The 23,402-nt window shown below is 43.0% G+C and overlaps 3 long non-coding RNA genes across 10 annotated transcripts; all 3 read left to right on the top strand.

Annotated features, from left to right (window-relative positions):
* The first annotated feature begins 668 nt into the window (after positions 1 to 668).
* On the top strand, positions 669 to 1,130 carry LOC115583320 (uncharacterized). Its single transcript, XR_003984354.1, has 2 exons — positions 669 to 815; positions 910 to 1,130. It is a non-coding gene; the product is annotated as an uncharacterized LOC115583320 (long non-coding RNA).
* Positions 1,131 to 9,914: 8,784 nt separating this feature from the next.
* LOC115583314 (uncharacterized) lies at positions 9,915 to 11,540 on the top strand. The gene is made up of 3 exons (XR_003984349.1): positions 9,915 to 10,266; positions 10,744 to 10,940; positions 11,444 to 11,540. It is a non-coding gene; the product is annotated as an uncharacterized LOC115583314 (long non-coding RNA).
* A 3,852-nt stretch (positions 11,541 to 15,392) lies between these two features.
* Positions 15,393 to 20,588, top strand: LOC115583306 (uncharacterized). 8 transcript variants are annotated; one of them, XR_003984336.1, is made up of 8 exons: positions 15,393 to 15,448; positions 15,573 to 15,628; positions 16,226 to 17,496; positions 17,835 to 19,072; positions 19,572 to 19,707; positions 19,802 to 19,903; positions 20,017 to 20,227; positions 20,377 to 20,588. It is a non-coding gene; the product is annotated as an uncharacterized LOC115583306 (long non-coding RNA). The 8 variants fall into 8 exon arrangements; XR_003984340.1 differs by lacking the exon at positions 15,393 to 15,448 and having other exon boundaries at positions 15,455 to 15,628; positions 16,226 to 16,294; positions 17,421 to 17,496; XR_003984337.1 differs by lacking the exon at positions 15,393 to 15,448 and having other exon boundaries at positions 15,455 to 15,628; positions 16,226 to 16,294; positions 17,380 to 17,496.
* The last annotated feature ends 2,814 nt before the right edge of the window (positions 20,589 to 23,402 follow it).

Genomic DNA, 23,402 nt, shown 5'->3' with positions numbered 1-23,402 from the left:
ACATTAATAACTTGTATCAGTGACCTTTTTTCTGTGTGTGAACTGAATTATTGTTCTTCATTATATGAAGTCGTGAGAAATTATGAAGACTCAATATTATTAAATGTTTTGCATTATCTTCATTTATAAAGATTTTGATTGTTAACATTTTTTTTATTTTAAAACTTTAATCAAAGTGAAAACACTCCTCAACAAAGGTTGTAGCTCTCTGGCTCCTGCACATCACAGCTGCCCAGCCCACTGCCACCAGCACAACTTTATACCACTCGGACTCAGTGGTAAGTCGACTCAGGTGTGGTGCTCAACACACCTGGTGAGGAGGAGGAGGAGGAACCTGAGTAGAAACAGAACAAACAGCTCTGAGGCTGTAACAGCAGCAGAGAGGAGAAGCCTGTCTGTAGATCCACTGGGGGAAGGAAAAGGGAAGATACAACACAGCAAGGACGTCACAAGGTCAATTATTCTATATCACCTATGTCACGTCCTGCACCACGTGATGCTGCACACCGCCCACATCTTAATTGGTTAATTGCATCCAGCTGTGTGCGTCACCTGGACACAACACAGAAATCGTAAACGACCATGGAAACGACTATGTTTAGTCAGATCTTCCAATTTAAAATGAATGGAATTTATCCAAACGATATGACGGCGTCTCAGAAGTCCAATTTTGCAGATGGCGAGTACCCACACCGCCAACACCCACTCCCCCTCATCACTCCCTACAAACGGCCGGTGCAATGTGTGGCAGCGGAATGATGAAGACCAGGTTCAGGTCCATCTTCCTGCAAGTGCACCACACCTTTGTGCCTCAGGTACCTCATCACTCAACAGGATTCTTTTATTTTTTTTTTAGTGCTGAAGCAGAGAAAATTTAAAAATATGTACTAAATATGTTTTTCATTTCAGGTTATAACAGCATGTGCCAGAATCTTGGGATATTTCAGAGCGCGAAGGATCGTAGCTGTGCGTCATCCAGAGAGGGAAAAAGAGGCCAGATTTGGAGGAGTCTTCAGACTGGGACAACCTTCTCTGTGCAATTACTGGGTGCAGATAGAAATGCTCAGTTCTGTTCTTTTCCCTGTCTGCTCTCGATAATAACTGGTACATAAAACACATATGAACTTTGATTGCTTTTCCATGGAGTCATAATCATACATTTTCATCCTTGAGCCGCAGAACTCTATTGCACTCGGTAATCGACTTGTCAGGACTTCCCCACAACAGGAAGCTGCTGCAGGAGAGTTGAGAGCTGTGCTCACTTCACAATAGAAATGACTAGCTGAGCTAGTGGAGGTTTGATGCCTCGCACAGTGTGTTGAGACCCTATTTGTACTGTTGCTGTTCTGAGCATTATTTGTGGCTTTTTGGTGGCGGTTTATATTTGGATCCATTTACTGCAGTGTATTGTTGTCGTGCGGCTGTTTCTGAGGTTGCTTAAACTACGCAAATTAGCGGTCTGCTAACTTGATTTGTCAAGAGGGAGTCTAACAGTTTCACGGTGATTTAGACCATGGATTAAATTTACATAAGAATATCCCTTTAATATCGTGTAGTTCTGACGCTGCTTCACCACCTGTATATCTCTGTATCGCCAGAAGGTGAAAGACCAATAAAGGAATTTATCTCTATTAAATCTCACGCACAGCTGGAAGTTCCTATGTGTGTGTTTCTGTTTAGCTGCTACATGAACCAAAGGTGAAAACTTGTTGATGTCAAACACATTTCACTGAAAACCTCTGAAAATCTGCTTTACTCCCCTGTCATTCCCCTCCTCTCTCTCTGATCCTGTTTCATGTCATCTTTCAGCTGTATTTACAATAAAGCCATAAAATAGGCCAAAAATGTTGAAACATTTTGAAAAACTACTGATAAAAAAAAAAAAAAAAAAAATCTCATTTTTTAACTTTATAGAAGTGAAAAAGATGAACGTCCTCATCGAGAATTGGACCATACAAGTTATTCTTCAGTGACATTTTCAACACTGTTCCACAGAGAGAAATGGAAAGTGAGGTCATCAATGCATATCTGACCTCCTGGTGGGCAAATTCAATAAAGAGAGCGCAGACAGGGCTTTTCCACTTGACTTATTTGAAATGAGCATATGGTAACACAAAAGACCAAAAACTAAATTACTTAATATTCTCATTTAGTTGTCCTTTTTATTTCTATAGATTGACCTGCACCTTATGTTTCACTTATCTCAGCATTTTATTGTATATAGTATGCTTATGTTAGTAACGTTCAATTTGATGCATATTGACATTTGCCCACGAGGAACCACAGCAGCTGCGCCAATATCAGGCCTGGGCTAGAAGGAGGACTCGGATGCAAAGTGAGATCAGATATACAGGCTTTTATTCGTTAAATTCTTAGGCTCTTTGACAGAGTGACAAAGGAATAGGCTGTGAAAAATTACTAATCTAGAGCAACGCAGACTAATAGAACAAAAAAACCCCACTCAAATCGGAGGAAAAGAAACAAAGCCTACAAAAACAAAACCACTCCAGAGGGAAACTTAAACTAGAGAAAAGAAACAAAAATTCACTCCACAGGAGGCAAACAACATGGCTATGAAACAACTACACTTAACAGGCCGGACTGTGAAAATTAACCAAACAAAGGATCACTCCAATGGACAGTGAGACAGAGCTGCACTATAAAATAAAAAAACAAAAATCACTCGTAAAGGGGCAAAAGAATACAGACTTAACAAGATCAAGACTAGGACAAGACAAGGACTGTGGCGAAAGGTTGGGGTGCACGGTGGATTGAGACACAACAGGGGAGGCAATCAGACGGATGACACATTAGGAAGGGCAAGTGACCTGAAACGAGAGGCGAGTTAATATTCAAAATAAAGAACAGATAGCAACGAAACAAAAACCCAGTGTAGGATACACTACTTTGATAAATATTTGATAATTAATCACTGGTGATCAATTTACACTCGTTGATCAGGGCACGAACTCCGATATTTGAATTCTAAACAAATTTGAGGTAATTAGTTAAGATATCAACTGTCCAAGTTTGGTAGACAGATAAAATCAATCTCAAGTGAATCTTGTTTAATTTCAATGTCTATTTGCTCCTATTCTGAAGCAGTGAATTCTTTCCATGATCCCATCGATTTCCCACTTCAAATTAAACGTGCACAGACAACGACATAAGATTAAATATGTTTATCAACTAAATAAATGCAGATTAAATGACATGAGATAATGATTCAAACGGGTGACAAAGTAACAAAGTGTGAAGACTGGAATTAATTATTGATTGGATGGATTCAGACAATGGTGGATTTTAACCTATGGAACCGTTAATTCGCAACTACGGGATTAATTTCCAACGAAATTATTTTAATATATATTCGAAGCTTTCACAAACACCAACTCCGATTTCATTCACGTGTGACTCTTGTGTGTGGAGTTCTTAGCCTGCTTTTGTTGTAGAGGGGAGATATCCAGAATTTGGATTCTCCTGGTCAGCTCCGTCTCAGCTTAGATGCAGAAGCAGCGTCTGTCCAGCCACTGGGTGATGATGAAAACGGCTTCCCCTGGTGACGCATTTGCCGGCACAGCGGGGATTCCGTCGGGGAAACTCTGCGGCCTGTCTGCTTCGGAACCACTGTAATGTGATTTTGTCTCGGGTCAAACTTCCTCTGCCCAGCGAAGTGTCTCGCTTGAGATCGCTGCAGGCGGTTTGGGCGCGGTTGATTAACAATTCTGTTAACCTATAGACTGTTTCTTCATGGCTTCTTGAGCAGCTTAACTGCACAGACTTTGTGATGGCTTAAGAATGATCAGAGTCTCGACAGAATTGGTGATTAAGGAGCTCCGAATATATATATTGAATTGACTTCTTGCGTAAAAATAACTGGGAAAGAAACGCCGGCCAGACGAGCTTTCTTCGTAACTGAATACAAGAAAACAAAAAGTTACTTTGGCTTTAAATGCGATACTCTAGCAATAAGAAAAATATGACAAAAATGAAAGAATCAATTTCGTTCTTGCTCAAATTTAAAAGAAAAATCTTTTCAGAATAAAAAGAGCTTCACCTGGAGAGGCATCTTACAAATGGCTAAGATCTCTGGAGATTACCAAGTATCAGAAGCCTCAAAAATCTAGCAAAGTTGCGCGTACTAAAAATTAAAGTAAGTACGAAGGTAGCAAATGAAAAGCAAGCGTGTAGACGAGCATGTAGAGATTACGAGAGAAGAGAGCGAAGAGCGGGATGCGTGAGCTTTTAATGTGTCAACCGAGGGCGGAACCTAGGCGGACTTAAGGCGGCCTGGTCACTTGCTTCCTCCGGTGACGTCACAGCTCATGTTACCGATTTCTTACTCGCTAAATCAAAGTAAGGATTTGATGAGTTTTTAAATCTCGACTGACTATGTGCTGAAATCCACCATGGTCTCACATGAACATTTGTTATAAGAATATAAAAGAACACAACTGAAGTTGCCCAATAGGCAAAAGAGAAACTATTGTTTAGAATAAAACACAAAATCATCAAAGGCACTAATGGCTTAAGAATATCTCGAGCAGTGACAGCTTATACTTCCCAGACATGTATCAGAAATTAAATGCAGTCTAAATACTTCGAAATAGATCATAGAATAGAACATTCCGTTAGTATTGGCCTTTGAAATTATACCAAAACCTACCAGGAGGTGGAGCTCTAGCTCCACCAGAATATTGACATTAACACTGATTCTTGACAGAAGTTTTCTTTAACACAAATGAGAGTTAAAAACATATTGTTAAAAAGAAAATGAGTTTGTAGTCTAATGCTCCTCTAGCATTAAAGGAGAAATCAAGGCTTTTGGTTTCTTTACAATGAATGTGGAGACACCCTGCCGGGTTTGAGTGTCGGAACTTATTGGATGACATCTTAATAGTACATGCCATATGTGGGCCTGGCCATTTGTTGACCAGCACGGTTGTAACAAGGGATAAACCTGATGTTCTCCAGTGACTGAATTGGCACTGAATGTAAACAGTCTGTGGAAGAGTAGACAGGTACTGATGTAACCCAGATGCTGATTGAGTCCTGAGCCTGATGGTCCATAGAATTGTTATAAAAGGCTATTAAGGCCAAGGAGTGAGAGAGGGCAATAAAAGGGGTCAGGTCTTTTCCCAAGGCGGGGGAAGGAACAGAATCAGGAGGTTATCTGGTGATTCCACTCGAGAACTCAGCAGACTGTTCTTTCTCGCAGGCGAAAATGCATATAGCTGGCTCACATGCTGCTTTGTCAATAGTATAGTGTCAAAAAGAAAAGGGGGCAAAGGAAGGATAGTATCCAGGCCACCACAATATGGCCGGGAGTGGGTGAGAGGGGAGATGGACACTGACATGCCGCTCACACCTCCTGTGGTGAGGGGAACAGAGGGCAATGGCTGGTTCCTTCACCAGAATGAGACAACCCTCACCACTGTGTGACATTATCCCCCCCAGGCTGTTCAGGGGGGCCCCCATGAAAATCCTTTATGAGGCGAGGGTCTGGAACATGGCGTGAGGGAACCCATTGCCTCCCTCTTTGTAACCTTCCCAATCAACCAGGTACTGTTTGCCCCGGCTGCATACCGCCAGCAACTGCTTGACCTTATACACTGGGCTGCTATCTATCACTTCAGGTGGTGGGGGAGGTGCGGCGGCTGGGACTAATCGACTCTCTTTGGCTTGTTTGGTATACCGAGGGACTGGGGCAAACAAAGTCGTACTGCTGCAGTGCTAATGACTCTGGTGATGGGGAAAGGACCCATAAACTGTGGTGCCAGCTTCTTGGAAGGGACTAGAAGATGTAGGTCCTTGGCGGAGAGCCATACTCTCTGGCCTGGCTGGTAGGCGGGAGCAGGACGTCTTTTACGGTCTGCAGCCTTCTTTACTCGATCTCCCCGTCGTATCAGCACCTGCCTGGCGGCGAATCTTGGTGTGGGCGGCGGGCACAGACACCTCTTTCTTGTTGGCTCGACAGACTGTGGGCTGGTACCAAACATACACAATTGAAAGGTTGAGAAACTGGTGGCTGAGATGGGCAGTGAATTGTGGGCATAACCCTCCATGTAAAGGGATTATGGGGAACCAGACACTGGAGGACGGTTTCCAGTTGCTGATTGAGGCATTCGGTTTGGTAGTTGGCCTCCAGGTGATACCGAGGTCAGGCTGGCTATAGCTCTGATGAGCCCGCAGAACTCCCTCTAGAACCCGGACACAAGCTGGGGCCCTCGGTCAGAAACGATGTCCTTGGGAAACCTGTGGACCCTGAAAACATTGTTTATCATCACCTCTGCCGTTTCCTTGGCAGAGGGCAGCTTTGGCATATTAATGAATCTTGCCATCTTCAAAAATCTTTCCACCACTGTGAGAAGAGTGGTGTTACCTTGAGATACCGGGAGCCCAGTGATGAAGTCTATGGAGATGTTGGGCCATGGTCTGGAGGGGATGGGAAGCGACTGCAGGAGACCCATGCGGGACCTGGAGGACGTCTTGCTTTGGGCGCAGACCAAACATGCCTCTACGTACACAGAGCTCCGGCGCCATAGATGGCCACCAGAACCGCCGTGAGATGGTGAACATAGTCTTCCGAACTCCCAGGTGGCAAGAAAGCAGCGAGATGTTGGCTCAGTGGATAACCTGTGGGCACAACTCAACCGGGCAAATAGATTCTCTGAGCACCCTCTAGGTGGCGGGGCCCCACCATTAGCCTGCTCAACCTATTTTCCTATCAGCCAAGTCACTGCTCTAACCACACAGGTCAGTGGAAGGATATTTTATGGTCCTCGGGGTCAAATAATTGGGACAGGGCATCTGGTTTGAAATTCCCGGACCCTGGCCTGTAAGAGAGAAAGGAGAAACAGTTAAAGAAAAGCACCCGACTGGCCTGTCGAGAATTGAGTCTTTTAGCTTTTCTGATGTATTCAAGGTTTTTGTGGTCCGTTTAGACAATGAATGGATGGTTAGCCCCCTCCTACCAGTGTCTCCACTCCTCCAAGGCGACCTTGACCACCAACAGCTCCCGGTTGCCCACGTCATAATTCCTCTCTGCTTTGAACAGCCTCCGTGACAGGATGCTGCAGGGGTGTATCTTGTCGTCATGCTCCAAGTGTTGAGGACTGCCCCAGCCCCCTCATTGGAGGCGTCTACCTCGACCGTGAGCTGACACTGCAGATCTGGCATGGTGAGGAGGATGAGGATCATGACCACCATCTTGGACTGGTTGGTGGGGAAAGCATTGGGGGTTAATTCAAAATGAAATGAGCTGTCAATGAGGAAAGTCCTACACAATCCCAGTTACCCAGAGAATTGCGCTGGTGGGGCCAACTTACTACCAACCCCGATGATCGATGTGGTCGGAGCTGGTGCTGCAGCAGCTGCTGGAGCTGCTGTGGTCGGCTGGGTGAACAAGCCCTGTAGCTGGGATGAGAGATGGCCCAGGTGAGAGGCCATCGCCGTCTGGAACTCCTCCTGATGGGATGGACTGGCTTCATGGGCTCACAGGACCTCTGACATCTGTCCCGCCTCTGCTGGGTCCATACGGACCAGAGTGTACCGTCAGGCCTGGCCCAGAAAGTGGACTCGGATATACAAGCTTTTATTCTGAAATTCTTAGGCACTTTGACAGAGTGACAAAGGAATAGGCTGTGAGAAATTATCTAAAGCAATCAAAATCGAGGAAAAGACACAAAAACCTACAAAAACCAAACCACACCAAAAGGAGGAAACTCAAATTCAATCCACAGGAAGCAAACAAAAGACTCCAATCCAAACTGCACTATCAGACCACGAGACCCCTCAGAACACAAACATCTTCCTCGGAAATGATTACAGTTGCATTATTAAAATGGTTCAATATTGTTGTGTTCTGACGCCATGTTTGACATGTTCTATGTTTCAGGTATAAGTGTAATAAAATATATAGGATACATGATGCAAGACAGCAGGTGAAAGTTTGGACACAAAGAGGCGGAAGGCGATGAAGGCGATCACACATAACATGGAACAGCAGAGACAGACCCAACGTGAGAGGAAACAACCTTTGGCTTTCTCTAAAGTCATTAACTGGAAAAAAAACAAAAAAAAAAAAAACAACTCTAAACTCAGCCAACCTGTATTAGTCTCTCTCTGATCTTCTCCCAGACACACTTTTAACAGTTCATCACATTTTGTTCCTCGATATGATGGATCTTCTGCAGTAATCTCTCTCACAACTATGTTCAGGAGTTTATTCTATTCATTTCTTACCTGGTATGCAGATTTTGTTTGTTGTTCACCATTGTTTTTAAAACACTGTCCTTTTGCTGCTGTGGCAAAGAAATGTCCCCATTTGTGGGACAACAAAGGAAAACTGATTCTGATTTTAGGGGTCGTCAATGAAGGTCATCATTGGACGCTCGTGCTAATAGTACAACATGATGTTTCCTCGCTGGCGGCCACCAAGCCAGGAGAATCCGACCCAGGTACAACCAACACACCTTGGTCAACTAAGCCGGTGAGGAGAGCAGCTTTAAGCTCTCGCAGTTAAAACGGGTATCCCATAATCAGCAGCAGTTTCTACACAGTTCAGCTGCTCCACACGAGGAGTAGCCACAAACTCACTCAACACAAACGTCTCCATTCTCGCTGTACAGCAGACAGAAATCACACAGCTGGTTCAGAGCAGCTCACTACTGGGGCCAAACAAACTACAGCTGATCCATGAAACTGAACTCAGTCACCACATCTACCAGCAGCGACCGCCGTGACACTGATGTCCGACGCCACAAACACAATTATTACCCGTCCAGCCGTGCGAGAACCAGCTCCTCAGATCCTACCTGTCAGAACTGTACCTGCTCATCTTCTGGAGCGTGCCGGGCTCGAGGCCACTTGAAAGGCTTCCATCAGCGGCCGAGGCCCTGAAACGCCTGCCTCCGACAGGGAACGCTGTCCCCGCCCGGGATTACCCCCAAAATAAAAAAGGCAAAACAACAAAAGAGTGCCCGAAGGAAAGGCTGATGAACAACCAAGCTGGACACTCACCTATTCTCACCTGAGGAGCAGAATCTCAAACAGCAGCAGCAGCTAAACAGACAAACCAGACAACCAGTACTCACCACAGCCGCTACCGCAGACGGACAACTGTCTCTAAAGTTTCTCAGGATCCTTTAACGAACCCCCAAATATGTTGTTACGTCCCTGTGAGGCTGAAGGGGATGAAGGGAGCAACATGGTGTGAATAAAACCAGGTGTAGAGGAGGGAAAAGAAACTGTAGGTAGAAATAACTCAAACTGGTTCATTTACAAAAAGGAAAAACACTCCTCAACAAAGGTTGTAGCTCTCTGGCTCCTGCACAAAACAGCTGCCCAGCCCACTGCCACCAGCAGAACTTTATACCACCGGACTCAGTGGACAGTAGACTCAGGTGTGGTGCTCAACACACCTGGTGAGGAGGAGGAGCCTGAGTAGAAACAGAACACAAACACGCCCACAGCACTGAGGCTGCAACAGCAGGAGAGAGGAGAAGCTGTTCCACTGGGGAAGATACAACACTGCAAGGACGTCACCAGGTCAATTATTCTATCAGCAGAGTTTTAAAATGAAACAGTCTGTGCTTTAAAGGAAAGTATAAATAAAGGATTCATAACAAGTATAAATACTGGACACCTTCAGGGTACTGTACTGGGAAAGGAAAGTTATTTTAGTCATATTGATATTTAGCAGAACCATCAAATAATTATAGAGCATCATGTATTTCACATGATCGGGCGACACATTTAGTTTGAGGAGAGTCTGAAATGTTCAGAGGTCAGAAGCTCAAAGAAAAGGATTGTACATGTTGGGATGAATAAATATAGGCTTGTTAGCAGGTTTAACTATATTTGATCCACCTGCCTCTAAATAACTGTTCCTGTACTGGTTGTATTCTCTCTTTGTTGCTCTCTGGCGCCCTCTCTTCCTTTTGCCTGTGTCATCTTTCAGGAAGACACACCTGTCCAGGTGTGTTGAATCACCTGATGACGTATTTAAGGAGGATTGAGTGGAAGCCTCGCTCTCTCTCTGGAGCCCAGCTCTCACTGAAAGGAGGAGATGTTTTACCTTGTGTCTCCTTGTTACCTTTTCCTCCTCACATGTTTTCACTGCTGCGTTTTGTTCTGATCATTTGTAGTTGAAGCCACTCAGTTTCATCAGATAATCAATTAAAAAAAAAAAAAGTTTATCCGACAGAATGTCGGCAATCCAGCGGTCAAACTTCAATTGCAAGTGTAAAGAGCTTTGATGTGCAGGTGAGTTTAATAGATGTATGCTGGTATTAAATACACCGTTTTATTTGACTAAAGACTTAAACTGAACTTTAATTAAAGCCAGCACACACATCGATGTACAACGGTGAAATAAGAGCAAAGAACATTCCTTATTCACAAAGATAGAATCCCAAACATTATGCTGCAGTGGACCAGACCGCGTGGCGTCACACATCATGACGACATCGAGGATCAGCAGAGACCCAACATGAGGAAACAAACTTTTGCTTTCTCTAAACGAAGTCATTAACTCGAGAGAAACTCATTAACAACGATCATTGCAAGCTCAGCTGTCTTTAAGTGCTGTGATTAATCTAACATTTCAAAGCGTGTTATACAATTTGTATTACAATAAAGTTGATAAATGAATACATGTACAAATTGTATCCTGTTGATCATGGCATAGTGCAACTGATTCTGAGCTTTTAACAACTCACGTATTCCTTTCACTCATTACAGGTGACTGGTTGTACTACACAAAGTACCCAGGTACAACACGCTCAATGGGAGTGAAGGTCCTCTGTGGGGACAACGAGGCAAAAGAGGCCTTTGAGGAGGCACACTTGAGCAGTGGGCACCGCGGCCAGAAAGCCACTAGAGAGGCAATGTCTCTCAGGTTTTACTGGCCCGGAATGTCTAAGGACATCAATTTGTGGGTCAGTATGCTGCTACACTTTCCATACACACTGCTGGTCTCAAAGATATTGCCGTTCTTCTGATAATACAATGTGTGGTTCGGGTGCAGTAGCAACAGTCATGTTTGGTAGGTAAATATGTGGCGAGTGATGCTCACTCAGGCGCTTTGTGCAGCAGAGATCCAGAGTGAGAGACTCAGGTGAGCCTGTATGTTGTTGAGGCTGCACTATGTAGCCACGCTGTGCTGCTGCACCACCTGGATATCTCTGTAGCTCCAGAAGGTGAAAGACCAGTAAAGGAATTTATTTTCAACTCCTACCAACTGGAAGTTCCTTTGTGTGTCCGGGTGCAAAAAATACAATCAGAAGTGTTTCTGTTTAGCTGCTACATGATGCAAAGATGGAAACTTGACGATGTTGAACTAATTTCACTGAAAATATCAAAAGAACATCTGTTTTACAGCATTCAGAATGACACAGCCGGTTAAAATGATGTTACTATTAATTAATTTTTTTCCTGACAGGTGAGACAGTGTGTGGCTTGTCGGGCCTCCACCTCCACCTCCGAGCCACCCACCACCTCCACCTCCTCCTCTGGGACTTCCACCTCCACCGTCTCCTCTACTGGGCCACCCACCACCTCCACCTCTGGGCCTTCCACCCCCACCACCTCCTCCTCCTCCGGGACTTCCACCTCCACCATCTCCTCTGGGCCTTCCGCCACCTCCACCACCTCCTGTGCTGGACCATCCACAGGTCGCTGGGACTCGCCTACAGTGGGCTCTCAGATCATCAAGAGTATGTTTCATAATTTGTAAAAAGAATTGATTATAATATTGAAAGATTTTGCACAGTACTGGTAAAAATCTAATTTTTACACTCCTTTTATAGCTGTGAAAGATGCATGGGAGGGCAAGAAAAGGTGTGTCCTCGGAGCGAGGATTGGGCCCTTCAAAATATTTTTCAAAGACATTTTTTCGACGGCACCAAAGAGACCACTTACAGATGAGGTGAGGTGTCAATTTCCTACTTTTTTTAAAAATGGTTTTCCTACCGACTGTTTTCAATGAAATCTTACCTTGATTTTTGACATTACCAAGTGTGTTTTAACCCGGTGTTTTTATGACAGGTAATGAACGCATACCTGGCCCTCCTGGTCATAGCGTTTAATAAGGAGGGTCCAGAGAAGGCCTATGGACTGGACTCGGGGAGGATGAGGACTGTGTGGCAACACAAAAGGCCAACTAAAACGAAGGTATTTAACATTATCTCATTTAGTTGTCCTAATAAGTAATCCACAACATATTATTTTGTTTTTGTTTCATCATTATTATCATCATCATTATACAGATCGACCCGGAGCATTTCAAGTACATTGTGGGGGTCTACAACGAAGGCCATCACTGGATGCTCGTAATAGTTTCTTCAACTTGATGTCATCTTCTAAGCAGCACATGCAGTCTGCACAGTGCTGCTGGAAAACTACACAGCTGCTAGTGCAGCATGATTTTAATTTCAACTCTAAAATATGTAGGTGATGAAGCCTGGAGAGAGGAGGACCCTGTTCTTGGATCCACTGGGGGAACATGAAGAGAAGATGCAGCACTGTAAGGACGTGACGAGGTAAATGAGTCTATCAGCATATTTTCAAATGAAAACAGTCTGAGCTTTAGAGGAAAGTATAAAAGGATTAATAAAACTACTGAACTGTAAATACTGGACACCTTCAGGGTACTGTACTGGGAAAGGAAAGTTATGTTGGTCGTCTTGATATTCAGCAAACCCATCAAATAGTGTATCATGCATTTCACATCCTAATGTATTTTGGATTGTTCAGGAGACACTTTTTCATAAGATTTGTTCCTCCCCATAAATCATTCTTGAACCCTTCAGTCAGCTTGCCGAGTGCATTTTGAACGGTTGTCCAGTGGAATTTAATGGATCTCCTTCAGTGCTGACGCCATACGACAGGAGACTGCAGTCTGTCTTCTGGAGAATACACTCTTAAAAATATACGCATGTTGCGTGTGGCCATGACATCACTCACTTAGACATTCATTCAATCACTGTGCTGTGCCTAAACCCCCATGTCTTTCCTTCCTCATCAGGCCGACACACCTGCAGCAGATCCAAAATCTCTACCGCCCAATTACCAGCCTGCTATAAGCCAACAAGTTCAGTTAACTGAGACACAGACCCAGCAACACCTTAGACCCACAGTATGATTTGTTAAATACACTTTTCTTTAAGTAATCTTTGATTTAGTTATTTTACTTTGGCTGGAGATGGCCGGCAGTCCTACTTTTCAGTTTAGTTTATAATGTGGTTTTGTCAGGCAGGGAGGGGGCAGCTTGGACGTCCCTATAGGGGGCGCCTGGTCCCCCCTCCATTCTGCTGAGTTTGGCCGGCTTCTCCAGGTCTCTTTTGGATTGCTGACTTTATCCGGTAAAGTATTTATATTGCATTTCAGATATGGTTTCATCAAAGAATGTTTATTTCCCTGTGGGAAAAGATGGTTAAAACGTCCTATTTTCTGGTGTCCTTTTTATGTAGAGGTCTCCAATTTGAGCCACTGATTCATTAATTTAATTGTTTGGATGCCGTAACAACATTTTAGACTGGTTGGAAACGTGTTTCATGTACATATTTTCAAAACTGTCCAAATGATCAAATTAACTATGATAGTGTTAACTCACACAAACCTTGCTCATTATTAAGAGGTAGTTATTATCTACTTGTTTTTGTAGATGACTTGACTGACCTTTGTCATCTCTGCAGGATGGCGACACCCACTGGATAACTGCTGATGTTTCACATGTTCAGCTTAAAGGATGATCATCAAAAGGCAACATTATCTTTTTATATTCTACAGAACATGAACACACAAAACGAGACTTTAAACAGATGACCTGCTTTGTTAACAGAATAATTTGCAACGGTTACTATTGTCAAACTATCTCACCATGATATTTTAGTTTTGTCTTTTGTCCATTCAGATTGGCTGCTGTGCCCTCGATGGTTTCACAGGAGCTGTGCCAAGAGACCCGACACAGAGGACAAACATTTTTCTGCCTCGCATGCCAGGAAGTAAAATTTATTAAAATGTTTTAATATTGTTTTGTTCTGAGGCTGTTTTTGTTGAAATATTTGATTTTCCAGGTCAGGGAGACCAGGGACAGTTGTAACACTTTTAGCAATAAATCAAAAACCATTTACACTGGAATAACCAATTTGTTATGAACTTCAAACTGTCAACTGCTGAAATAGGTTGCATTTCACTCTTGGTGAAGGTATTTCAACAGGTAAAAAGAGGAGTTAGTGGGCTATAATCTGTCAAATATAAACCTTTAAGCCTTTCAGTGACAAAGGAGGAGCTGCAATCACTTTTTGGCAGGTGGAATATGTTACACTGAGGGGGAAACTAGAGGAGGACCTAAATGCAGGATAGGGGAAACAAAAAGAGAGCTCTAATTTACAAAAACCAGGAGAGCTAGAAAAACCAAAAATGTGTCAAGGACCAAAAACTAAGCGGCAATAAAACAGCTTAAACAAAGTGCAACAGAAAAGCAAAGTTCAAATCAAATGGTAAGAAATGTAAATCCAAACATACCAACGGGGAAGACACAGGAGGAGACACCAGAGGCTGACGGAACCACAGGAGAACTGACAAGAACCTGGGGGAGAACAAAGACTATATACACAGAGACACTAACGAGGGGATCAGAAACAGGTGAGGTGAGTGAGGAGGGAAGAGGACAGGTGAGGCAACCAACTGAACAACACACAAGTAAAAAGCAAGAAGTGACACAAGAGGGCGTGATATCACAAATAAAACAAGAAAAAAAGAAGACTCTGAATCATGACAGAATACTAACTTTTATGAGTTGTATTGGCCCTTTAAAGGTATTTCAACAGGTAAAAAGGAGTGGATTGGTTATAATCTGTCAAATATAAACACCAGGAGGGAAATCAGGTGAATATGATGCAGAAACAACCTTTCAGTCACGAGGTCGGAGCTGTAATCACTTTATGGCAGTAATAACCACAACAGACTAATTTAATGAATATCTCTCTTCAGTCACAGCACATCATTTACACATTTACACATTTACAGTAACCTCCTCACCTGGCTGTGAGGGCGGAAGGTTGGATAGGGACGGTCGGGACAAGTCACAACCAAAGTTTGGAGTTGTCCCTACCAATATCTTGATATATTTTAATAAATACATATATTTATATTTATTTTTAAATATATATTTGTTAAGTTTTACATGATGCATTGAATATAATATTTTTCGCAAACTCATTCGTAGTATTTAGCACATGTAGAGAACTATTTTTCCGACCTGCCCTCTCATCGGTCTTCAGTGTAACCTGCCCGGCAACAGGTTCAGATATGCTGCAATTTGATTGGCTGGAGGGTGATCACGTCCTCAGCACGTGAAGGTATCAGCGCGCCTCTCGTCACCTCCCGTGAAGAACACGCGCTGTCTGTGTGGCAGAGTTGCTGACAGACAGTTGGACTGACGGTGAGATATCAGGCTGCTGCTGCAGACTGTGCTGACGGAAATACTCCAGGAAATCATCAAAGTTCATCCTCACATCAGTCTCTCGTTTGGTCTCAACATTTTTGCCCGTGTTCCTGCTTTGTAGGTAGAAAATACCACTGAAAAGAAAAGAAACATCCGAAGCTGTTTCACCAGCAGAGAGTGAGTAGTAGCCTAGCTGCTAGGCTGTTGTTAGCTAGCTAGCTGCCCGCACAATGCTAGCCTGCTAGCCTAACATTAACACTCATTCTACTGTGGAACAGTGTTATTAAGGTGTTAGTGTAGTGAACGTGGGCTAGTATTAAAGCTAACTGACGGAGGGTTCTGCAATGTTGCCGGTGGATTTGAAGACAAGTGGATGCGCTCCCACACAAAAGTGAACATGCTAGCCTAGCGTAATATCACCAGTCTTCTACTGTGTAATACATAACTGGTGTTCAGTTTAAGTTTCGAGGGTTGTAATAAAGCTAACTGTGTCCCCTCTAGTCTTTCAACCAATGTTAGCAATTACAGGAGTTAAACTAGTGAGTAAGTGGCTAGTAACTATGAATCACCTTTAGGATGCTTTGCAGTTGTAACCTATGAATCTCATCATCATGCTGCTTATTGTGGAAATAAATGTTGGATTTTCATAATTAAAGGTGTCAAGAAGTCATTATTCAAATGTTACCCAAATGTTCATTCTTATAAGTTAGATATGTGTAATGGATATAAAGATTACATTATATTCATTGATGCATTCTTTTGAAATATATTCAGGAATGTCAGAATTCCAGTTCAGATGTAGAGCAGGTGGAGGAAGCAGCAGCTGGACCGTCAGGGCTTCAGGTGAGGTCTGAAAATGGTTCTGGTTGGTTTTATTCGACCTTTTAAATTACCATTTTTTTTATCATAAGTTGTTTCTATTTTTTTTTAATCCCAAAGTTGGGTCCATATAGCCTGAACCTTGGCTATTCCCTTAATATACACAAGTTCTTTCTTATACGTTATTTTTTACACTTTATTTTTTTTCCCTTTTCATAACACAATCATGAGTTCATGTACGTACATTCAGTCACATTGAATGATACACTTGAATACTCGCCACAGGATGATACACTTTGGTTCACAGCTGTTTACAACAATTTCACCCGTCACACTCTGCATCAGCTGAATGTGTAACCCATTTAGCCCAGTAATCGTTCCCCTTCTCCTTCTGTAATCTCAAAGTGAAAGTTATACGCTCCATACTGTATATGTCATTTATTATATTTTTCCATTGGTTCAGGGTGGGAGGTTCTCTAAGAAGCCAGCATCTAGTTATTGCTTCTTTATTGCTGCCATGAGGATCTTTAATAAATATCTGTCCCTGTTATGCAGATCCTTTGATACATTCCACATATAAAAAGAAAGACAAGTAAAGTCAGTGTCATATCCCAGAATCCTCCTTGTTGTTGCCTGTGCTTGAGTACAGAAAGGTCCAAAACATGTGAGCATGGTCTGTCATGAGCTGTCCACATTGTCTCCAGCAGTCGGTCTGATGACCAGTTTGTTTTGATTTTATTTTTGGGGTTTTGAAAAACTTCATCAAATTCTTCCAGCTGGTTGTATTCTCTCTCTCTTTGCCTGTTTTCTCTCCGTCTCTCTCTTTGTTGCTCTCTGGCGCCCTCTCTTCCTTTTGCCTGTGTCATCTTTCAGGAAGACACACCTGTCCAGGTGTGTTGAATCACCTGACGACGTATTTAAGGAGGATTGAGTGGAAGCCTCGCTCTCTCTCTGGAGCCCAGCTCACACTGAAAGGAGGAGATGTTTTACCTTGTGTCTCCTTGTTACCTTTTCCTCCCCACATGTTTTCAGTGCTGCGTTTTGTTCTGTTCATTTGTTTGTAGTTTAGTTTTGGAGATCACCAGTTATCCAGTTTTTGGTTTCTTTAGTTCATTAAGGTGAGATTAATTTCTCTCTCTGATGAGGTTAGAGGGGACAGCTGGGTGCGACGGCCCAGTGATTTCCCCTTTTTGTGTATTTCAGCTGGATCTCCAACCTCTCTTTTGGTAAGTAGTTTTTACTCTTTGATATCTAAATTAAATTTGCTTTATTTGTTAATTTGTTCACTGAGCATCCTTTTTAAACATGTAGCATCCTCTATGTGAGCTACAGGCTCTGTAACAACTGTATCCAACAGTTTAGTTTTCATATTAAAATTGTAAACTACATTATAAAATAACTTTAAAGGTTTCCCAGTACTGAACCCTGAATGTATTCAGTATTTACTGTTTTTCATGTTAATGTTACTCCCTCCTTCTCCATTGTCATGTCTTTGTCAAGTGCTTCAACTTGTTACATGTAATTTATGTTTCTAGTATTAATTGGAGCATCTTTATTTTTTTAGGTCATTCATCAGACACAAAGGACTAAATCCTGGTAGATGGGCGTGTGAAACAAAACCTCACCCACTTCAACAGGATGAAACTTCATGTGGGGTCTTTGTACTGAAGGTCTGTATCACAGCATGATTAAAGTACAATGTGAGGATTTGACTGAAACACATTTTGAATCTCCAGCAGCAAGACCAATTGAATGTTAAACCCCCAAATTTTAATATATTATGCACATTTTAAGCTAAAAACTGTAAATTATGTCACAGACATGTTTTGTCCCAGGTCTCAAGAATCACTGATACTGACACTTTTATTTTTTTCCAGCCTCACCAACGTCATGCTGCACAGCGGCCTACATCTTAACTTCATCCGATTGTGCACACACAGTAACAAATTAACATGGAACCCACTCTATTTGATCAGATATCAATTTTAAAAAGTTTATCCGGACAGCATGTCGGCAATCCAGTTTTTTGTAGTCACTGGTCACATATCATATGGAATAAAACGAAGTGTTAGACAACATGAAAACACACTTTGTGGTGCTACCCATGTCCTGTTTATGATTTTAGTTGGGCTTTTTAAAATATATCATGCACATTTTAAGCTAAAAACTGCTACGTCATGCTGCATGGTCTATATCTTAACTGCATCCGATTGTGCGCGCACACGGTGACCAAAAAAAGATAACATGGAAGCCATTCTATATGAAAAGATTATGAATAAAAAAAATAAAAAAAACTGCCTTCATCCTGCCGATATGTCGGCAACCCAGCAGTCAAACTTCAATCGCAAGTGGAAGAGCTTTGATGTGCAGGTGAGTTTAATAGATGTATGCTGGTATTAAATGCACCGTTTTATTTGACTAAAGACTTAAACTGAACTTTAATTAAAGCCAGCACACACATCGATGTACAACGGTGAAATAAGAGCAAAGAACATTCCTTATTCACAAGGATAGAATCCCAAATATTATGCTGCAGTGGACGAGACCGCGTGACGTCACACATCATGATTGTGTTACAATGGCTCACAACTCACTTCTTCCTTTCACTCATTACAGGTGACTGGTTGTACTACACGAAGTACCCAGGTACAACACGCTCAATGCGAGTGAAGGTCCTCTGTGGGGACAAAGAGGCCTTTGAGCAGGCACTTCAGCAGTGGGCACCGCGGCCAGAAAGCCACTAGAGAGGCAATGTCTCGCAGGTTTTACTGGCCTGGAATGTCTAAGGACATCAATTTGTGGGTCAGTATGCTGCTACACTTTCCATACACACTGCTGGTCTCAAAGATATTGCCGTTCTTCTGATGATACAATGTGTGGTTCGGGTGCAGTAGCAACAGTCATGTTTGGTAGGTAAATATGTGGTGAGTGATGCTCACTCAGGCGCTTTGTGCAGCAGAGATCCAGAGTGAGAGACTCAGGTGAGCCTGTATGTTGTTGAGGCTGCACTATGTAGCCACGCTGTGCTGCTGCACCACCTGGATATCTCTGTAGCTCCAGAAGGTGAAAGACCAGTAAAGGAATTTATTTTCAACTCCTACCAACTGGAAGTTCCTTTGTGTGTCCGGGTGCAAAAAATACAATCAGAAGTGTTTCTGTTTAGCTGCTACATGATGCAAAGATGGAAACTTGACCATGTTGAACTAATTTCACTGAAAATGTCAAAAGAACATCTGTTTTACAGCATTCAGAATGACACAGCCGGTTAAAATGATGTTACTATTAATTTTTTTCCTGACAGGTGAGACAGTGTGTGGCATGTCGGACTTCCACCTCCACCATCTCATCTGGGCCTTCCGCCACCTCCACCACCTCCTGTACTGGACCATCCACAGGTCGCTGGGACTCTCCTACAGTGGGCTCTCAGATCATCAAGAGTATGTTTCATAATTTGTAAAAATAATTGATTATAATATTGAAAGATTTTGCACAGTTCTGGTACAAATCTAATTTTTACACTCCTTTTTATAGCTGTGAAAGATGCATGGGAGGGCAAGAATAGGTGTGTCCTCGGAGCGATTATTTTTTAAGGACATTTTTTCGACGGCACCACAGAGGCCACTTACAGGTGAGGTGTCAATTTCCTACTTTTTTAAAAATGGTTTTCCTACTGACTGTTTTCAATGAAATCTTACCTTGATTTTTGACATTACCAAGTGTGTTTTAACCCGGTGTTTTTATGACAGGTAATGAACGCATACCTGGCCCTCCTGGTCAATGACTTTAATAAGGAGGGTCGAGATAAGGCCTATGCACTGGACTCGGGGAGGATGAGGACTGTGTGGCAACACAAAAGGCCAACTAAAACAAAGGCATTTAACAACATTATCTCATTTAGTTGTCGTAATAAGTAATCCACACATTATTAGGAGACGAGAGGTCTTTGAGGAGGCTCAGGTAAGCAGTGGACACCGGCATCGCTCATGTTTGTGTTAAAATGGCTCACGAGAAGTACAAACACCCAAAACAAGACTGAAACAGAAGATGACCTGCTGTGTCAACAGAATGATTTGCAACTTTTTTTTTTTTTTTTTTTGGTTGTCCAGTTCAGATTGGCTGCTGTTCCCTCGATGGTCTCGCAGGAGCCCCCCACCTCCTCCTCCTCTGGGCCGGACCTCCACCCCCACCACCACCTCCTCCTCCTCTGGGCCGGCCCTCCACCCCCACCACCACCTCCTCCTCTGGCCATTGTTTTTAAAACATTGTACTTTTGCTGCTGTGACAAGAAATTTTCCAAATAAAGGAAATCTGATTCTGATTGTGGGGGTCGTTAATGAAGATCATCATTGGACGCTCGTGCTAAGAGTTTCTTCAACTTGATGGTCTTGTAAGAAAAGTCAAGTGTCTCATGTCAGATTTCTTTTCCAATACATTTTAGAAGAACACAAGGTGTTCTATCCAGCGTACTCTGCCTTAAAGAAATGCATCTGAACAGTAAATGTATCCATTTCCTGCAAATCTGATCTCATCTAGATGTTCACCATGCTGTAGCTTCTCTGGACATCGTAATCTAAAAATGTTGAGGACAAAGACGAGCTCTTTCTCTGTTCTGTTTTTTATTTTTATTCATCTTATCCCTGACTTTGAGTTTACCCATGGTTCATAGCGGTATTCGGTTATGCTCTTCCGGTTGAACTGGCTGACCTCGTGTTTACGCTTGCGTAGCTGTCATGCTTGCTCTAAAAAACTGCTTTTAACACAAAGAAAGCAACAGAATGGATACAAGTCGGGGGTGGATACACAGTACAGATGTTTAAGAAGTCGTGAGGACAGTTCTCACAGTGCCTCACCCGTCCTCACGGAGTGGGCAGATGACATGAAGGATTAGCCCGACGTTAGCATATGTCGATGTAGCAAACGTCAGGCTCATGCTTATCTTATAACTACTGAAGGTGTTGACGGCGGAGAATTACGCAGTCACAAACGCACAGAAGCATAAAACTACCTGCACAGTAACATAGGGAACGTACCGTTGAAGAAACACAGCTAGTTTATATTTCTGAAGGCAGCAGTAGCGCCCAGCCAGAGTGTCAATCCAGCCAAACATACAGCGTAGATAATGCTGAAGGAAGTGGAGTCGTGGAGACAGGCGGCTGCTCGGACATTGCCGGGTTAGGGAAGTCATGCAGCAGCTATACTGTGGAAGATATTCAGAAACCCAAATATTTATTTCAGTGTCAACGCCGCGAGCCGTGCTAGTCTCGTTCCTCTTTCCTCAGCGTGGCGTGTAGGGTGCATGGCACGGACAAGTTTGTCTAAGTTGTTGATGTACTACACGAGACATTTCTGAGAAAAACTTTAATTTTCATGAATTGTTGTGACAACCAGCAACGGCACATGTTGTACCTGAGCTCATTTTAAAAACAATTTAGCACTTATGACCTAACGCTAGTTGTTTAGGGCTAGCTTAGCGGCAGCGGTCAGTTATGCAATTGCAAGGCAACCGGAAACAGAAAACCGTCGGCGGAAGTAGTTATCTGTCATGGCAGCACCCATAAGCTTCTGAGGAAACAGGTGGATACTCTGATGATCTGATGCGTCTCTAGCAGCTGGTCAGTTAATCACACGTCGCTGGTTGGATCCCCGGCTCCTCCCGTCCACATGTCCAAGTGTCCTTGAGCAACAGGCTGAAGCCCAAACTGCTCCTGATGGTCAGACCAGCATAAAAAAACTTTATATACTGGAAATACTTTGAAATACTGGTCATAATGGTTATTCTTAAGTGATCATTTACATGTTTACACTTTTTTTCCTGATATACCTGATAAAGTTAGACACCAATTTACAGTAAAATCCCCTGATTGTTTCCTCTTAATGCAGCGTTGCTCACCTGGCTGAGATGGTTGGGGTCTGTTGTTGGATCTGCTGAGAGGGGCGGAGACAACTGACTATCTTACTGAACTCTGACCTGCACTGATTAAATGTAGGTCAGAAGGAGTGAAATGTAGCTTATGTCCCTGTGGACATCAAGCTAACAGGATCATTTTAACTACTCAGACTAAACCCACCTTTCTTTGAGAAAAAACGGGTGACAAACTAGCATCATTCACACTGCTGTTTGGATGAGGAGATCCTGCACCAATTCTCCACCTCTGTGTGAATCTCTCGGAGGCGACGAGGGGTGAAATTTTACTCCGGCACTGATCCGCCTCTGGAGGTAATATCAGGGGCGCAGTACTGGAGAACTGAACCAGGGTGAATGGATAAGCCTGTGGTGCAAATTGAGGGCGTGTTGATTGGACAGTCTGATAACTACACAAGTCCTTCACTCAACTATATAAAGATCAGTGTCTCCCAAAGCAACGTTAGAGTAAGCAACAGTAAGATAACTGTCTTTGGCAACTGATGAGGAAAAAAATACTGCAGATCTATGTGGAGAAGCTTCTGTTCTCCTGTCTGTCCCCCAGAAAACAGCCTCCGTCCCCGCGAGTGAGGGAGTCAGACAGCGACCCCCAAACCAACATTATGTGAAATGAAATGAATTCATAAAACACAACTGAAGACTGAAGCTGCACAGTGACGAATAAAAGTCAACACAAAATAAATGTCAGAGGAAAACTTGGATTTTATTCACTTCAAATCCTTCAGTTTGAACACATTTGAATCATTTCAATACACGACTTCAGACAGAGGACGAGGATCTCCAGGTTCAGCTCCGATCTGACCTCTGATCAGTCTGACGGGTCTTCACAGCGTTCTGTCCACAGCCGTGAACAGCAGAGTTTGAAAAGGCCTCAGCTGATTGGTCCTCAGCTGCAGAAGAAACAAACACAACATGGATCACAAACACATCAGTGATTTGTGCCGTCACGTTAACAACAATTATTCAAGCAGCCAAAGTTTCACAATGACTTGAAGCTGTTAGAATCTTTAAAAGTTGTTATTGGACCCTTAAAGATAAATAAAGTTTATTCACTTTGTTAAGAAGCTGCTGAGGATTATTATCAGCTGTGTTCAACAACCATGTTCTGATGGGTTCTGTTCTGCTGAGCTGAGCTTCACACACTGTTCTGGACCTGATGTTCCTCTGAGAACAGCTCGTTTATTCACTGATAGAACAACCTTTGTGTTA

Source organism: Sparus aurata, chromosome 6 (genome assembly GCF_900880675.1).
Source record: "Sparus aurata chromosome 6, fSpaAur1.1, whole genome shotgun sequence".
In the NCBI taxonomy this organism is placed as follows: domain Eukaryota; kingdom Metazoa; phylum Chordata; class Actinopteri; order Spariformes; family Sparidae; genus Sparus; species Sparus aurata.
This window is presented reverse-complemented; position numbering and strand designations above follow the sequence as displayed.